Source organism: Primulina tabacum, chromosome 10, assembly GCF_025594145.1.
Source record: "Primulina tabacum isolate GXHZ01 chromosome 10, ASM2559414v2, whole genome shotgun sequence".
NCBI lineage: Eukaryota > Viridiplantae > Streptophyta > Magnoliopsida > Lamiales > Gesneriaceae > Primulina > Primulina tabacum.
In genome coordinates this window covers 28925326-28931325 of record NC_134559.1, presented here as the reverse complement: position 1 = coordinate 28931325, position 6000 = coordinate 28925326, and the positions used below count along the sequence as shown (strand labels likewise).

The 6000-nt window shown below is 44.4% G+C and overlaps 5 non-coding genes and 2 pseudogenes across 5 annotated transcripts; all 7 read left to right on the top strand.

The window, feature by feature from the left end:
* Positions 1-338: 338 nt before the first annotated feature.
* Positions 339-454, top strand: LOC142511505 (5S ribosomal RNA; annotated as a pseudogene).
* A 769-nt stretch (positions 455-1223) lies between these two features.
* LOC142512729 (5S ribosomal RNA) lies at positions 1224-1345 on the top strand (annotated as a pseudogene).
* A 682-nt stretch (positions 1346-2027) lies between these two features.
* LOC142516261 (5S ribosomal RNA) lies at positions 2028-2146 on the top strand. Its single transcript, XR_012812064.1, has one exon. It is a non-coding gene; the product is annotated as a 5S ribosomal RNA (ribosomal RNA).
* A 681-nt stretch (positions 2147-2827) lies between these two features.
* On the top strand, positions 2828-2946 carry LOC142508458 (5S ribosomal RNA). The gene has a single exon (XR_012806669.1). It is a non-coding gene; the product is annotated as a 5S ribosomal RNA (ribosomal RNA).
* A 683-nt stretch (positions 2947-3629) lies between these two features.
* LOC142507203 (5S ribosomal RNA) lies at positions 3630-3748 on the top strand. Its single transcript, XR_012805465.1, has one exon. It is a non-coding gene; the product is annotated as a 5S ribosomal RNA (ribosomal RNA).
* A 681-nt stretch (positions 3749-4429) lies between these two features.
* On the top strand, positions 4430-4548 carry LOC142508447 (5S ribosomal RNA). The gene has a single exon (XR_012806658.1). It is a non-coding gene; the product is annotated as a 5S ribosomal RNA (ribosomal RNA).
* A 684-nt stretch (positions 4549-5232) lies between these two features.
* LOC142515167 (5S ribosomal RNA) lies at positions 5233-5351 on the top strand. Its single transcript, XR_012811024.1, has one exon. It is a non-coding gene; the product is annotated as a 5S ribosomal RNA (ribosomal RNA).
* Positions 5352-6000: the final 649 nt, after the last annotated feature.

Genomic DNA, 6000 nt, shown 5'->3' with positions numbered 1-6000 from the left:
TTCCGGTTCCATTTTATCGTATCCAGGCATAATAATAGCTTTCATTCATTTGCTTCGTCTTATTTTTTTTTCTATTTTCTGAGAAACATTTACGATTTTTGTTGTCGTGAGCCGGTTCTGTGCGGAAGGGTATGACGCAAATTACTCCGGAGACGGTAACCATAATTTACGTAACCGGTCGCGACACAGGTCTTCCCAGGGAGGTCACCCATCCTAGCTCTGCGATCGCGCCAGAACGCTTAACTTCATGGTTATGATGGCGGGAGAGCAGTGCCGCGTGTTGTCTATCGCCTTCCCTCCACACGTACTCGAGGGATATAAGAATAACATCCACTAATGTTTGCGATCATACCAGCACTAATGCACCGGATCCCATCAAACTCCAAGTTAAGCGTGCTTGGGCGAGAGCGTACTAGAATGGGTGACCCCCTGGGAAGTCCTCGTGTTGCACCCCTTTTCTTGTTTTTCTATTTTGATTACTTGTTGACAGACGATTTTCGGCTCAAATCATCTGAATCTCAAACGGGACCAGATAAGAATTGCACCCCTTTTCGTTTTCTATTTTTGATTATTTGTTGACAGACGATTTGGCTCAACTCATCTGAATCTCGAACGGGACAGATAAGACATGTGAATGAAAGTATCTGGCACTGCCGGATTTGGACAAAATTGTTGGCTAATTTGATTGTAACGGGCAAAACGGACGAGACTCATTACTACGCAATGAGCTGACGAGATTTAGCGAATTCCTCCCCTAAGACCTATAATTTTCGATTTCCGCTACTGTTAAGCTTTCGTTTCCCGAGATATTCGCTTAGGAAGTTCGAAATTCGATTCCGGTTCCATTTTATCGTATCCCAAGCATAATAATAGCTTTACATTCGTTATATTTCTCTTCTTATTTTTTTTCTCATTTTCTGGGAACATTATCGATTTTTGTTGTCGTGTTCTGTGCGGCAGTATGACGGCAGATACTCCGGAGACGGTTAAACTCAATTAAAACAATTATTTCGACTTGTTTTGATCCATATTTCGTAAACGGTCGACGACAGGAGGTCTTCCCAGGGAGGTCCACCCTCCTACCTCTTCCATCGCGCCAGAACGCTTAACTTCATGGTTATGATTGGGCGAGAGCGAGTAGCCGCCTGTCGTTGTTGTACCAGTCGCCGCCCGCGCCACACGTTCCTCGAGGGATATATAAATAAACATCCCACTTACTGTTCGGGTGCGATCATACCAGCACTAATGCACCGGATCCCATCAGAAATCCGAAGTTAAGCGTGCTGGGCGAGAGGCAGTACGTAGGATGGGTGACCCCCCTCGGAAGTCCTCGTGTTTGCCACCCCTTTTCGCGTTTTTTCCTTTTTTCGATTACTTGTGACAGACTGATTTTCGGCTCAAATCATCTAAATCTCGATCGGGACCAGAGAAGACATGTGAAATGAAAGTAGCTCGGCACTGCCGGATTGGACAAAATTGTAGGCTAATTTGATTGTAAACGGCAACGGACGAGACTCATTACCTACGCAATGAGCTGACGAGATTTTTGCCGAATTCCTTCTCTAGACCCTCTAATTTGCGATTTAACGCTTCTGTTAAGCTTTCGTTTCCTCGAGAAATCCTCTTAGGAAGTTCGAAATTCGATTCCGGTTCCATTTTTTTCGTATCCCAGCATAATAAGCTTTACATTCGTTATTTGCTTCTTCTTATTTTTTTTTTTCTATTTTCTTGGGAAATTTATCGATTTTTGTTGTCGTGAGCCGGTTCTGTGCGGAAGGGTATGACGCAGATTACTCCGGAGACGAATAACTCATTAAAACAATTATTTCGACTGTTTTATCCATAATTTACGTAACCGATCGCGACACGAGGTCTTCCCAGGGAGGTCACCCATCCTAGCTCTGCCATCGCGCCAGAACACTTAATTTCATGGTTATGATTGGGCGAGAGCAGTGCCGCGTGTTGTCCGTCGCCGCCTGCTCCACACGTACTCGAGGTATATAAGAATAAACATCCCACTCAATGTCGGGTGCGATCATACCAGCACTAATGCACCGGATCCCATCAGAACTCCGAAGCTAAGCGTGCTTGGGCAAGAGCAGTACTAGGATGGGTGACCCCCTAGGAAGTCCTCGTGTTGTGCACCCCTTTTTCGTGTTTTTCTATTTTTGATTACTTGTTGACAGACGATTTTCGGCTCAAATCATCTGAATCTCGATCGAGACCAGATAAGACATGTGAAATGAAAGTAGCTCGGGCACTGCAGGATTTGGACAAAATTGTAGGCTAATTTGATTGTAAACGGGCAAACGGACGAGACTCATTCCTACGCAATGAGCTGACGAGATTTTAGCCGAATTCCTCCTCTAAGACCCTATAATTTTCGATTTACCGCTTCTGTTAAGCTTTCGTTTCCTCGAGATATCCGCTTAGGAAGTTCGAAATTCGATTCCGGTTCCATTTTATCGTATCCCAGGCATAATAATAGCTTTACATTCGTTATTTTCTTCTTCTTATTTTTTTTTCTATTTTCTGGGAACATTTATCGATTTTTGTTGTCGTGTTCTGTGCGGAAGGGTATGACGCAGATTACTCCGGAGACGGTTAACTCATTAAAAACAATTATTTCGACTGTTTTATCCATAATTTACGTAAACGGTCACGACATGAGGTCTTCCCAGGGAGGTCACCTATCCTACCTCTGCCATCGCGCCAGAACGCTTAACTTCATGGTTATGATTGGGCGAGAGCAGTGCCGCGTGTTGCCCATCGCCGCCCACTCCACACGTTCTCGAGGGATATAAAAATAAACATCCCACTTAATGTCGGGTGCGATCATACCAGCACTAATGCACCGGATCCCATCAGAACTCCGAAGTTAAGCGTGCTTGGGCGAGAGCAGTACTAGGATGGGTGACCCCCTCGGAAGTCCTCGTGTTGCACCCCTTTTCGCGTTTTTCTATTTTTGATTACTTGTTGACAGTCGATTTTCGGCTCAAATCATCTAAATCTCGATCGGGACCAGATAAGACATGTGAAATGAAAGTAGCTCGGGCACTGCAGGATTTGGACAAAATTGTAGGCTTATTTGATTGTAAACGGGCAAACGGACGAGACTCATTACTACGCAATGAGCTGACGAGATTTTTGCCGAATTCCTTCTCTAAGACCCTCTAATTTGCGATTTAACGCTTCTGTTAAGCTTTCGTTTCCTCGAGAAATCCTCTTAGAAAGTTCGAAATTCGATTCCGGTTCCATTTTTTCGTATCCCAGGCATAATAATAGCTTTACATTCGTTATTTGCTTCTTCTTATTTTTTTTCTATTTTCTGGGAACATTTATCGATTTTTGTTGTCGTGAGCCGGTTCTGTGCGGAAGGGTATGACGCAGATTACTCCGGAGACGGTTAACTCATTAAAAACAATTATTTCGACTGTTTTATCTATAATTTACGTAACCGATCGCGACACGAGGTCTTCCCAGGGAGGTCACCCATCCTAGCTCTGCCATCGCGCCAGAACGCTTAACTTCATGGTTATGATTGGGCGAGAGCAGTGCCGCGTGTTGTCCATCGCCGCCTGCTCCACACGTACTCGAGGGATATAAGAATAAATATCCCACTCAATGTCGGGTGCGATCATACCAGCACTAATGCAACGGATTCCATCAGAACTCCGAAGCTAAGCGTGCTTGGGCAAGAGCAGTACTAGGATGGGTGACCCCCTGGGAAGTCCTCGTGTTGTGCACCCCTTTTTCGTGTTTTTCTATTTTTGATTACTTGTTGACAGACGATTTTCGGCTCAAATCATCTGAATCTCGATCGAGACCAGATAAGACATGTGAAATGAAAGTAGCTCGGGCACTGCAGGATTTAGACAAAATTGTAGGCTAATTTGATTGTAAACGGGCAAACGGACGAGACTCATTCCTACGCAATGAGCTGACGAGATTTTAGCCGAATTCCTCCTCTAAGACCCTATAATTTTCGATTTACCGCTTCTGTTAAGCTTTCGTTTCCTCGAGATATCCGCTTAGGAAGTTCGAAATTCGATTCCGGTTCCATTTTATCGTATCCCAGGCATAATAATAGCTTTACATTCGTTATTTTCTTCTTCTTATTTTTTTTTCTATTTTCTGGGAACATTTATCGATTTTTGTTGTCGTGTTCTGTGCGGAAGGGTATGACGCATATTACTCCGGAGAAGGTTAACTCATTAAAAACAATTATTTCGACTGTTTTATCCATAATTTACGTAAACGGTCGCGACATGAGGTCTTCCCAGGGAGGTCACCCATCCTACCTCTGCCATCGCGCCAGAACGCTTAACTTCATGGTTATGATTGGGCGAGAGCAGTGCCGCATGTTGTCCATCGCCGCCCGCTCCACACGTTCTCGAGGGATATAAAATTAAACATCCCACTTAATGTCGGGTGCGATCATACCAGCACTAATGCACCGGATCCCATCAGAACTCCGAAGTTAAGCGTGCTTGGGCGAGAGCAGTACTAGGATGGGTGACCCCCTCGGAAGTCCTCGTGTTGCACCCCTTTTCGCGTTTTTCTATTTTTGATTACTTGTTGACAGTCGATTTTTGGCTCAAATCATCTAAATCTCGATCGGGACCAGATAAGACATGTGAAATGAAAGTAGCTCGGGCACTGCCGGATTTGGACAAAATTGTAGGCTTATTTGATTGTAAACGGGCAAACGGACGAGACTCATTACTACGCAATGAGCTGACGAGATTTTTGCCGAATTCCTTCTCTAAGACCCTCTAATTTGCGATTTAACGCTTCTGTTAAGCTTTCGTTTCCTCGAGAAATCCTCTTAGAAAGTTCGAAATTCGATTCCGGTTCCATTTTTTCGTATCCCAGGCATAATAATAGCTTTACATTCGTTATTTGCTTCTTCTTATTTTTTTTTCTATTTTTTGGGAACATTTATCGATTTTTGTTGTCGTGAGCCGGTTCTGTGCGGAAGGGTATGACGCAGATTACTCCGGAGACGGTTAACTCATTAAAAACAATTATTTCGACTGTTTTATCTATAATTTACGTAACCGATCGCGACACGAGGACTTCCTAGGGAGGTCACCCATCCTAGCTCTGCCATCGCGCCAGAACGCTTAACTTCATGGTTATGATTGGGCGAGAGCAGTGCCGCGTGTTGTCCATCGCCGCCTGCTCCACACTTACTCGAGGGATATAAGAATAAACATCCCACTCAATGTCGGGTGCGATCATACCAGCACTAATGCACCGGATCCCATCAGAACTCCGAAGCTAAGCGTGCTTGGGCAAGAGCAGTACTAGGATGGGTGACCCCCTGGGAAGTCCTCGTGTTGTGCACCCCTTTTTCGTGTTTTTCTATTTTTGATTACTTGTTGACAGACGATTTTCGTCTCAAATCATCTGAATCTCGATCGAGACCAGATAAGACATGTGAAATGAAAGTAGCTCGGGCACTGCCGGATTTGGACAAAATTGTAGGCTAATTTGATTGTAAACGGGCAAACGGAAGAGACTCATTACTACGCAATGAGCTGACGAGATTTTAGCCGAATTCCTTCTCTAAGACCCTCTAATTTGCGATTTACCGCTTCTGTTAAGCTTTCGTTTCCTCGAGAAATCCGATTAGGAAGTTCAAAATTCGATACCGGTTCTATTTTATCGTATCCCAGGCATAATAATAGCTTTACATTCGTTATTTCCTTCTTCTTATTTTTTTTCTATTTTTCGGGAACATTTATCGATTTTTGTTGTCGTGAGCCGGTTCTGTGCGGAAGGGTATGACGCAGATTACTCCGGAGACGGTTAACTCATTAAAAACAATTATTTCAACTGTTTTAACCATAATTTACGTAACCGATCGCGACACGAGGTCTTCACAGGGAGGTCACCCATCCTAGCTCTGCCATCGCGCCAGAACGCTTAACTTCATGGTTATGATTGGGCGAGAGCAGTGCCGCGTGTTGTCCATCGCCGCCCGCTCCACACGTA